The sequence below is a fragment of the Populus trichocarpa genome, chromosome 15, assembly GCF_000002775.5.
Source record: "Populus trichocarpa isolate Nisqually-1 chromosome 15, P.trichocarpa_v4.1, whole genome shotgun sequence".
Lineage (NCBI taxonomy): Eukaryota > Viridiplantae > Streptophyta > Magnoliopsida > Malpighiales > Salicaceae > Populus > Populus trichocarpa.
In genome coordinates, this window is record NC_037299.2 from 4,138,473 (window position 1) to 4,150,993 (window position 12,521).

At 29.1% G+C, this 12,521-nt stretch overlaps 1 long non-coding RNA gene across 1 annotated transcript; it reads right to left on the bottom strand.

Annotated features, from left to right (window-relative positions):
* Positions 1 to 1,124: 1,124 nt before the first annotated feature.
* LOC112324329 (uncharacterized) lies at positions 1,125 to 2,978 on the bottom strand. Its single transcript, XR_002978131.2, has 2 exons — positions 2,319 to 2,978; positions 1,125 to 2,056 (listed from the first exon to the last, which is right to left on the bottom strand). It is a non-coding gene; the product is annotated as an uncharacterized LOC112324329 (long non-coding RNA).
* Positions 2,979 to 12,521: the final 9,543 nt, after the last annotated feature.

Here is a 12,521-nt window from a genome sequence, read left to right on the forward strand (position 1 = left end):
TTTCACTTTTACTTTAAAATAAAATAAAAATATTGTGATGAAATATGTAGTGAAAACCCAAACTTTATTGTTATATTTCAGTTAATAAAATGAAATATGAACAATTGTTATTATTATGATTTTATTAACAATAGAAAGGTACACAATATATAGTATATTATAACTTATAAAATTCAGTTTGCTTTTATTATTTAACACTCACTATTGCAAATAATTTTTTGTTGTTCTTATCCGGGTATCCTCACATTCTTTTAAAGGGTGAGACTAGTCCCGTTCGGGGTTTGTGGATGCCCCTCCCAATAAATACGCTTCATAGGGATCAAACTTGTATTCTCACTCTTATAGGGATATAAACTACTGCAAAGAATTAATGTAACCATTACATTACAGCAAAGAACAAATTAATGACATTATTATTTTTTGTTCAAATAACAGAGGAGTTCTCGGAAATCTTCTAAGACTAAGCCCATTGTGTAACTATCTACATTTAAGCTGATGCGTTTTTCATAATTTATTTTCCTACAAACATTTTTAGAAGTCGAATCGTGATAATGTAAGAAATATATCCACTTATCAACCATTTTGATAAATGCAAAACCTTGAAGTAAAAAAAGACATGACATAAGAGTATTTTTCTTCTCTTTTTACTCAAAAATTGAATAATGCACATCACCATTTAATCAAGAAAAGGTTCACATAATTAGAATACGAGTACAATATGATTAGTGCAATTTTGAATATTTCACATTAAAATTAAATAAGACTATGAGTTTTAAGACTTGAAAGATTTATTTAAATGACCAAATTAACTAATATTGCTCCTAATAAGATTTAATAGATATATAGCTATGCATCACTCACTCTCCAAGAGTGAAATATTAACCATTGTTATTTAATGACAAAATAATCTTACATTTTAATAATATTTTATTTGTGGGCTATAATTATAATAGCTTTTGTATGCTCTTGAATTATGATTCGATGCTAGTTATATGTGCTGTAATTATTATTATAATGTACCTTTAAATTGAACTATAATATAAGATATATGTCCATTCTTATTATATATATAAACACACCTTTTAACCATATTTTGAATCTAAAAAACCATACAGACACTCAGCTGTAACAAAATCTTTTTCTTTTTCTTTTCAATTTTGGTTTTGCGACCAGTTTATAATCAATAATCTTAAAAGAAGCCTATCGTCAGGAAGAAACAAGCAAACATGAGACATACAACTGCTGGTGTCGACATAGACTTATGTGAAGAGTTAAGCAGTGGTCTCTCTGATCTTTCCCCTTGATTCTTCTTCTTCTTCTTCTTCTAAAATCATCTTGTGGGATTCTAAAGAGCATAAACATGAGAACTTGTGAACCATTAGTTTTTTGCTAGCAAAAAAAAAAAAAGAGGATTAATTGGCATCTTTGCATCAGTAAATCTGACTGCCAAAAGAAGAAAAATCTAGTGGAAGGTCTGCAACTAGTCAACTATATATATAATGAATCTAGTAGTACACTTGATCCACACAAGACTTGATGAATCGAATCATTCAATTGATGTAGATAAAGTATAGAATTATACAAGCACACATGAAAGTCGAAGATGATCCTTCATAGGCCCTTGTCAAGAAAAATGCAAATCCAAAAGAATCACACATAAAATGATCTTATTATGGACTGCTTATTAAATCATGTTTTAGGCTATTTAATACTTAAAGATAAGAACCTCTGGTAAATAGAATTTAACAGATCTGAGCGTAATTATATATGTATATCATTTATAATAACTGTATGATCAGATTCGTGATCCAGGCTCAACCTTTAAAGCAAGAAAAGAAATTTGTGGTACTTTTGTACTGATAACGATCAAAACCATCATACTAAACTGATCACCTCGAGAACTTCAGCCCTATTCGTCCTGTTTTGTGCCTGGAACTAATATCCTTTGCTCAGCTTTACACACTCCTTCACGGAAAAACACACCATTAATATATACCAAAAATTAAAACACCAATAATTAGGATGGCCCTTCTCTCACAAAGCATGTACTTGGTACCTACTGAGCATATGTCCGTAATTTAGGATAGGAATCATCACTTTAGTTCTATTCTAAAAAACATGTAGTAACAGAAAGGAGGCTGAGTGCACTTGTCCCAACTAGCTAGCTAATCCCTTTAGTGTGACAGTTTAAGAAGTTTGCAATTAATTAAACTTTGGGAATTTAAATCAAAACATTAGTTTATTCTTTTTCAAGAGCTAATATGATACATGAAAAAAAAAAAGAAAAAAAAAAGAGAGAGAAATGAAAAGAACAATACCTCTTATACGGTCTATCAATCACTGGTAGTTGGCTATTTTGGTTATATATAGCCAGGGAACAAATATGATCCTTATACATGCTGAGAAATCACTTCGAATATCAAGACCCCCCCTTTCCGTTATCTGAAATGTTACTTGCCCTGCGCTTGCAAACTAAAGAAAACATTAATGACATATAGATTGAAACAAAGCAAAATCATGGAAGATTGAGCAAAGAAATAGAGGAGGAGGAGGAGGAGGAGGGGCTCGGGGCTGAAAGTGATGACAGAAGCATAGAGAGCACAAAGGAGTGGGATGCAGAGTCCATTGCATATCATCATCTGTGCTCTCTATCTTCTGTCAACAACATCACCAGTGCCTCCTTCTCCCCCAAGTCCCAATTCTATTGGTTTTTCAACTTTTTTTTTTAATTTATGAAAAGAATCTGGTTTTCTTTTCTTTGTGTTTTTTATTTTTTTCTTGCTGAGCAGATGAAAAAAAGAAATTTGATTAGAAGATAGCATGATAATAATAATAAAAAGAAAGTTTCTTTAAAAGGAAAGGTGTATAATGGATTAGAGGAGGAGAGAGAGAGAGAGAGCGAGCGAGAGGGAGAGAGAAAAGTGAGGGGATGACCTATAATAGACCACCAGTAGCCTCTATTTATAGAAAGAAAAGGATTATGCCCAGTCCAATGAAAGAATTGCAAAGGGTAGATAGAGTAGGAGAGTGTCTGTACCTTCTTCTTTCTTTTCATGTAACCGTCTCTCACGAGCTAAATATTTGATACGACAACCATTGTCACCTCCTAAGAACCCTAATCGTACTTATGTGGTAGTAATAATAATAATAACCCTACCGGTACTTCATTCTAGACCTATTACTTATATTTGATAAAAAAAATAATTTATTTTATTTTTAGGATTTTTTTAAAAAAATATTTTTACTTTAAAAAATGTTAAATTAATATTTTTTTTATTTTAATTTGTTGATATTTAAAATAAAAAAAAATTTAATATATTTTCAAGTAAAAAGTTATTTTGAAAAGCACTTTAAAGCACAATTTCAAATACCCCAACCTGTATAAATATTTTTTCCCTTTTTCATGAGTTTAAAATCAAAACTCGGATTCAATTTTTTTTTCATTGAACAAAAGATTGATTGCCAAAATCACTTACATAATTGTATAAAAATAAAAAATAAATGTAGTTAGCAATAAGTAAATGGGTTGAATGATTCATAGAATATATATATTAAAAAAACTTACCATGACTATAAATACATTACATTGTTTAATTATTGGAATGGTATAATGATGATTTTGTCTTTTTCATCAAAACATAAAAAGCTTGGGATTCAAATCATCTTTACAAGAGGATCCAATGGGCATTACAAGATTGATTGGAGATAAATTAGTTGGTACGTCTTTTTTTAACACATTTAAATTATTATCTTGTCGTTAAAAGCAAAAAAAAATATACGGTCAGGGGTTTTTCTTTCTTTATAAAATTATTTGCACAATAATTTTTTGTTTAAATAGTAAAGTTATAGGATTGCCCTTCAAATAATAATAAAAAAAAAAAACAAAGGTTGTTTTTCAAAGGCATTTAAGTCTTTCCTTTCTGGTTTTTTTTTTTTTTTTTTAGGTTTACTTAAGGGTTCTTTTGTAATTTCAATGAATTATATAATATTAAAAAAAAAATTATTGACACGTGCACGCGTCAACGCGTGATGACCCATGTGCTTTTTAGGCGACGCGTATGTGACCTTCCGGTTATCAAATTTCAGCATCTGAGGCAGTATTAGGAGCTTTGTGTCATCCTCTTTCCGACAGTGTAGCGTGTGATTGAGTTGGATTCATGATTGGCCTCTAATAGACTTTTTTTATAACATCCCAAAAATTTCACAATATCAAATGATAGATTAAGCCTTGAAGTCAAGAAAACAATGTAATTTTTTTTTCTATACTTAATATCAATGATCCATATTGGCGTTTTAATCTCATGATTAAATTCAATTTGTTATTTAATGCATTCATATACATTACAGAAATCATACAATTATAATTTATGTTTCTAATTCCTATTCTGTAGAGTCTTCTATGTCCGAGTCACTAAACAGTTGTTCTCTTCTTTTATAAACCTGTATAATGATTAAGGAGAATTTCAAATTTCACATGCAATAATTCATATCCAAGTATTGGACCTCAAGCCATTCAATCAATCAATCAATTCATAATAGTACTCATTTATTGAAATTCATCCATCGAGTATATTTAAACAACTTAAGTTTAACTTTTTATCAGAAGAACATTTCATTATATGAATAACATTATAAATATTTATTTATTTTACAATTCTCATCCATTTCAATTACAATATACTACTAAGAATCTACCTAATACTGTAACTAAGAAAATCATAGTTTTGTCTCAATAAGTAATATTTCACATCGTGAACCTTTAAAACATATAAATTTAAATAAGATATCTATTACAACACAATTAAACATATCAGATACAACATGTACATAATTCTTCACGGAACAAACCTCTATAATTTCTTTTAATAATAACAAAATCGACTTATTTATCATAATCTCTACTAACCTTGAGTATTTTATAGTCACCTCATCAAGGAAATTCCAAGCTTATCTTCCCATCCTAGATGTTACACGTCATTCAGAAATCCTTCTCGGTAACTTTAACCATCAAAATGCACCCCAAGAATTTATTGATGGTAAAAGCCTATTCCATGCATTTTACTTTATACCATGTGTTTATCAAGGGTAAGGTATCCTTTGTACTTTTCACTTTGTATGTTTTTTAAGAAATCTGACCCTTTACGGTATTACCCTACAATTTCAAATAAGTATAATCAATAATTTATCGATTTTTATTTTTCATAACAAATCCTTAACATTGATTTAACTTGATTCAATTTGATCCAACACATCATTAGTCGTTCATCTTACAACAAATTTTTGTCTAACCATGTCCTCACATACATTAATACATTTATCAATCCCTTGGTCTGACTATCATATTACCTGAAATATGCCTACATTCTTGTCCCATTAGGCCATCAAGATAGTTTTCAAATCTCTTACCATATAGTATCTGAAACAGCTTATACTTATGCCCTTTTACATAATCAAACAACCACCTTTTTGTTCACGAGTACACCATCAAAACCCCTTTAATCAAGGTTTAGCCGAACCTAGGCTTAAAAGAACTAATGGTTCTCTTTAATTTTCCATGCAATTTTCATCTAACGTGTTAATTCAATCCTAATCATCTTCGCAACTTAAATGAGTTCCTATAGTCTTTTTTTAATATAGGTTTAGTTAGCCCTAAAGCATAGATCTTTCCTAAGATTTTTTTCTTTATCTTTAAATTTGTTTTTAAACAAAACCACATTTCACACTTATTCAACATCTACACATAATTAAAACCAACAAAACCAAATAAATCCCATCCCTTCATGAAGTGAGAATTTCAGCCAAAATAAGGGATTTATCCCTAGGTAGTTTCTTCCTTTTTTAACTTATATTTATGCCTTAATATCATCATGTATAACTATTAAGCACAATTACAACAAAAGATTAGCCATTTTCAATTTTCTCAAACCCTAAACAAGCATCACATCACACTAACATTCTCAATTTTACCATAGAACATCAAAACAAGAAGAATCAAGTGTAAAAACCACTTGCCTAAGGTATTTGAAACAAGTTTTATGAGTTTTCCTTGGCCATCTCTTCCATTTTTCCTTTATACTCCATAGCTCCAAGCTTTCTCTCTTTACCCAAACTTTCTTGTTTTAATTTCACCTTCATATTCATTCTAGAAGTGTTTTTCTCTCCATAATCATTCTAAACACACACTAATCTCACATAACCCTTGAGAAAATCACTTAATTTTGAAAGAAAAATAAGAAAAACACTATTAAGTTATTGATCATATTTTTAAAAAGAAAGTGGATGGCACTATTCAATTTATTTACAAGTTTGCACTCATTTATTCCTATTTAGATTTCCCACGTAGACTAGATTATCCTCTTAATTCGTAAGCTCTTTTCATCTCTGATTAACTTGAAATTTTAACACAAGGTAGAACAACATGTTAGGAGACTCAATGCAAAATTGCAGTCTGATCAAACAGTTAAATTAAAAGTTATTACCAATGGAATAAAATTGATCGGTAGGTGATTTTACGCTATAAATCTGAATTTTCTTGTTCAATCCTTGCACAAATCATATAAATTATTATAATAAATTCTGAAGAGCATTTACTCATATCAAAATATATTTATTTGGTTTTTTCACTATTTATTTCATTTTCAGACTTTTTACCATTTCAAAAGTGCAGGTTAGACAAGTTAACCAAGGTTAGCTTGTTTTTTTCAATGTTTTTTTATGTAACTTCAGTATTTTTTGCTAGGTTCTTCTTTTGAAAGTCTAATTTTTTTTTAATAATGATCTCATATCGTGGGTGATGGGTTAGTCAAGTTAACTTGGATTGGCTCAGTTTTGTTTTCTCGACCTTTTTTATGAATTTGATTTTTTTTTAGCTTTATCATTTGGCATTAGATTATTGGTCATTGAGCTTTGTCTTTTTTTCACTTATCTCTTTGTGAGATTATCCCGAGTGCGGGTTACTCAAGTTTACTCAGGTTAATTAGCTCGGATTTTTTTTCACCGTTTTTTTATTGAACTTCGATCTTTTTTACTAGGTCCTTCTTTTGAGAGTCTAATTTTTTTTATACCGATCTCATACCACTGGTAGTTAGTTAGTCAAGTTAACTTATGTTTTTTTCTTCAACACTATTTTTTTAAAATGATTTTTCTTTTCAATATTTAACATTATGCTATAGAGCCTTGAGTTTTGTAATTTTTATTTTATTTTATTTTTGCGGGTTTCTTGGATCTCGGATCTCAGATTATATGTTAATAAACTCAAACTGAATTGACTTAATTTTTTATTGTTTTAATAAAAAAATTTATATTATAAAGAATTTGACCTTACTTCCACTTATCTTGTGTACACTTAACCAATTTGACATTCGATGATTTTGCAGCAGTTTTACATTGACGTGCCATGTGCATTAGGATTTTCTGGTATCTTATAAGGTCATTTACAAGTCAAAATCCGCATGCCATGGCTGTAAAATCTTAGATTATTTAGGTTAGTTGTTATGATTCATCCCTTGTTGACTTTTATGTCAATGTTGTGTGACCCACTACAAAAGGAAATGAAGATATGTATCTATGATTGAAGTTTTGAAGTGGCTGGAACGCAGAAAACTAAAGTATATGTGGACAAACTAGTCTTTGAATGCCCAAAAAGTCATAATATCACCATCACTTTAAAAGTTTAAAAGTGAAACTCTACCCCATGACATGATAGGTTAAGCTAAAGTTAATCGAATTATATTTCATGAAAATTTTAAAAAAAATTAAATTAATTTTTATGTTATTGTAGATTGTTTTGATATGTTGGTATAAGAAATAAATTTTAAAAAATAAATGATATTATTTTAATATATTTTCAAGGAAAAAATACTTTGGAAAAGCAACCACTATCATAATAACAAACATTACCCATCTCTTTTATATTTTGATATGTTTATGGAATACTTATCTATATTTACTTTCAAGAAGAAAGAAATTAATAAAAGAGAAGATAAAAAAAAATATTTTTCAATCTAAGAATAAAAAATATTTTTCAATCTATGTAAAAATATTTTTATTATTTTTGTTAATTCAAATCTATGAATCTCTCTTTTCAAAATGGATGTAAAGAGCAATTACTCCTACTTTGGTTTACTCTACTTTATCTCGTTTTCTTTTTGAAGCTTTTTATGCCTCTTTTGTTAATCTACTGTATTTATGGAATTTTTTTAATCGTTTTTCCTTGTTCTATATAAAAAAGGATTGGATTCTAATACGTATTCATTGTATTTTCATATTACTTATATACTAACAGATTTGAAGTATAACCGATGTATTTTACTATTTATATGAACAGTAAAGCTCTTGAACCTTTTTTTATCATTTCAATTTTTTTCTTTGAATTGAATCCTTTTATATACTAAAATTATGGTAAAAATATAAAATTAAAAAAATAAAGAACTCAAATGTAAAACACAAAAAAAAAATATAGTCAATCTTTAATTCACTACAATTTTCATATTGGTCTCAAAGTATAATTTTTTATTTTTTAATTCCTATCTTAGAGAGAGGAGAGAGAAACTCGTCAAGAAAGGACTGAGAGATAGAAAGTTATCGGTTGTGTCACTTTTCGATAAAGAAATTCATTGTTTTTTGTGTTGACGAGTTTCATTGGACGATGAAGATTTGATGGTGGTGTTTTGAACCTTTATTTTACTTGAAAAAGTAGATCATAGTCGGTTTAAAGATTTTTTATTTAGTTGATTTTCATTTTCCGGTGATTTTGGGGCATTTCGGAGTTATTAGGTGATTTAGGAAGGTTTTTATGGTGTTTATTAGTTTTTTTTAATTAAAATGGGTTTAAAAAAAGATTTTCAACCAAAAAAACTCATTCCCCCTTTTTCCGACCACCACGATAATGGTTGGATAATGGATCGATGCCACTAGGTGACAAGTTGTTTACCACCAGCAAATTGTCCACCCTTTAAAAAAAACAAGGGTCTCAACACCATCCAATATTAAATGATAAAATAAAAAAAAACAAGGGTCTCAACAAGTTGTCCACCCTTTAAAAAAAATAAAGTATGGCCCAAGCACCAAGGCTTTTTGTGGCCCGAACAAGCTAGACCAACCATGCCTGCTAGTTATGCTAGACCTTTTTGTTTTTTTTTTTTATTGTTTTTCTTACAATTCCTCCTTCAAATTGAGTTTTTGTTAGAATTTTTTATTGGATTTTTTATTTTTACTTTATCATTTAATATTTGATTGATTTTGAATTGGTCTTTCTATTTTGTTATCATATCATTAAAATAAAAAAAAAATTATTGAACTCAATAGAGTCTATGACTCAGGTCACGAGTTTGGTGAATTTACTCAAGTTGACTAGAGTCAATCTAATATGTCGAGTTGACCAGAGTCAATCTAATATGTCTTCATCTCAATGTTTAGAAAACAGTATCATCTTGATGTTTTTAAAAACTCAAACCACTATTTTACCGATCATGTAGGTTGCCTTAAGATTTGCGCACTTGGATTTTATTTTTGGCATTTGTTTTTTTTCTATAATTTTATTTTTTGTTGAATCCATAAAGTCAATTGAGTCATATCAAGATAACTCTTATATATTTTTATTTAAAACCCAGATTAGATAAGAAATTGAGTTGATAGTTTTTAAATTTAACTTGGACGAGATTTAATTATAATGTGAATGAACTCCTTCACCACTTAAACATTTCTTTTATGTTTAAAGCTTTTTAATATCACTAGCAGTGTTGCACAACTAGTATGTGAGTGTGTATGTGAGTGTGTGTGTGTACACTAGCTATTTGACTCGCATGTCTCTGCAGGTCATAATTAAATGTTTCTAAAAAAAACCATGGATATATAGGTTATTTTCTATATTTAAAAAAAAATCAAAGAATAAATTAAACTGTTCATATAAGCATCTAATCAAATAAACTGATAATCATTTATGTAAATAAACAAAAACAAATGTTGTTAACAATAACAAAAGGAGAATTTGAAATAATTGAGAGATAGATGTAAGCCAAGATATTTGATATTTTAAAATGAGATATTTACCCGTTTGTGGCTACTGAATTTATTTATTAAAATTAATAAAAGATAATAAAAAAATACGGAACTGATTGCATAAAATAAACAGAAAAAAAATTATGTAAGGCCAAACATATAAAAAATATTATTTCAAAATAAATATTTTTTTATAAATAAAGTTCACCTGTATAAAATAAAAAGAATCATTCAAAAATTAAATACAAAAGAAATTATTAAAAAAACTTTATTCAAAAAAGGTTTGCAAAACCCACAATGTAGGCTATGAGAACATGATAAATCAATAGAGAATAAATTAAGGATAACCACAAAATCTTCAAAGGCCAAAGGATGAAATCAAAGAAAAAAACCACACAAAAATTATTAAAAGAATGAGGGAGAAAATTGAAATAAAAAATAAATTAGAGAGCATAAAAAAATTTAATTTCGAGGCTTAATTTAAAAACAAATAAACTATAACAAAAGGAAAATCAAATCAAAACAACGAGGGATAAATTGAAAAGAATAAAACAACATAAACTTTATTTGAATGATGAAATTGAAAACCAACAAAGTTTTAATAAAATGGCCAAGAGAAAAAAATCAGAAATCAAAGAGAATACGGATTGAATTGAAAAAAAAAAATATGACAAATTATAATCTAATTAGTAAATAAAAAAAACTTTTGTAATAGAACCAAGAAAAAAAATAAACAATAAAAAACAAAAGGACTAAAATCTGCAAATATAAAGATAAAATGACAAACATGCACTTTCTCTAGGAGAGAGATAAAAAAAGAAATGATCGTCAGTAACAAACCTACCATCATCCATAACTAAGGACACGACAAAAAGGCAAGTTTGGCCACCGGATGGCGCCCCACATGCCACCCAAACACTACAAACGTCACTCACTTGTTGACGCGTAAACGACACGCGCCAACAACTTCTTCAAATAAAAAGAATAGTTTCCCAACTTAAAAAAATATCAAAATATCTTTCATGAACCTGAGAATCACGAAACAAAAAACCATCATGAAAATACACAATACCCCTAGATGCATGGCTTGATTTTTATCTTTTCTAAGGGTATAATCGTATTTTCTACTGTATTCTAAAATGTAAAAGAAAAACAAAAAAAACTTTTGGTTAACAACTCTAGTTTTTGTTTTTTTATTTATTTATCTAAGGGGTAAATAAATAGTCTAACTTATTTTAAAAAATTTTATAAGACTAAATCACCATTTGCTAACAATTTAAGAAACTGATAGCTATTGGGGTAAAATCTCATTTTATTTATAAAATTTTTTGAAAAATTTAAAAATATTTCTAAATAACTTTTTAATGGCTAATGGATTTGAAAAATACTAAATTACTCCAAGACACTTTTTATTTAAATTCAAGGGTAAAGGAATAATTTTAGAGTAAATTGTGTCTTGTGTGGTACAGTGGAAAACCCTAACACTATGTTTTTTTTTTTAATATATATATATATATATATATAAGGAAAACGATGAGGTGGGGTATCGATGGGCCTTGGGCAACTATCTGTGTCTCCCACTGCACATGACTTGTCACGCTAGCACATATTTATATTTGGACGATTAATTCGATAGACTCGACTCTCAATCACTTCAGAAACTCGTCTTTACTATCACTAAATGTGTAGTTTTTATGTAGAAATTCAAGGGTAAAGTTCGAATACGTGACTTGTCCATTAACATGCACAAAAGATAAGAAAGATTGACAGTTGGTTTGCCCTAAGCACCACCCAATCAGGACGCACAGGAAAAGAAATAATCAGACTTTGGACCACAGAGTCGTCCAGAGACTAGTAGGTTAGGGCATGTGACACCGGGGAACATGTTCTTGATGTTTGTAAAGTGGCAGAAATCACCAGCTTGTTCATGTTGAATCAAGATTTTAATACATGTAAGTTTAATTAATGCCTGGATTAAATTCTGAGGATGACCCATCATGGAGATGATTTTTATTCATTCCCTCTTCCAAGTTGCGAAGATCAAATCTTGTACATTGAATCCGCCCAGTTCTTTCCCACCTCAAACTAACTATTTACATCATCAGCTTTATTCTTTCTTCTTTTATTTTTGGTAGGAATATATGATCATCGGTTTATTTTATTCTAAGAAAAACCCCAATCAAAATTAAAGGTTATTACTATTTAGCAGCAATAATTATTCTCCTAGCTAGAATGTTCCCTTGCCACAAGTATCTACAGGGGGATAAAGACAGAATAGTTTGGCTTTAACGTCAGGAATTATCATGCTCCATTTGCAACTTGCCAAGAAACATGGAGAAGGAGAGCAAAGCAAAGATTCAAAGCAGCCCTCAACACACATCTCTTATCCTTATTATTACTATTATTAATATTTCTCCCTTTCCGTAACCTGTCAACATACAACTATTAAGATGGGGCGCCGGTGGGTTGCTATGCTTTGAAAATACTACTTCTTTTTCTATTCCAGCAGAACCTGGAAAAAA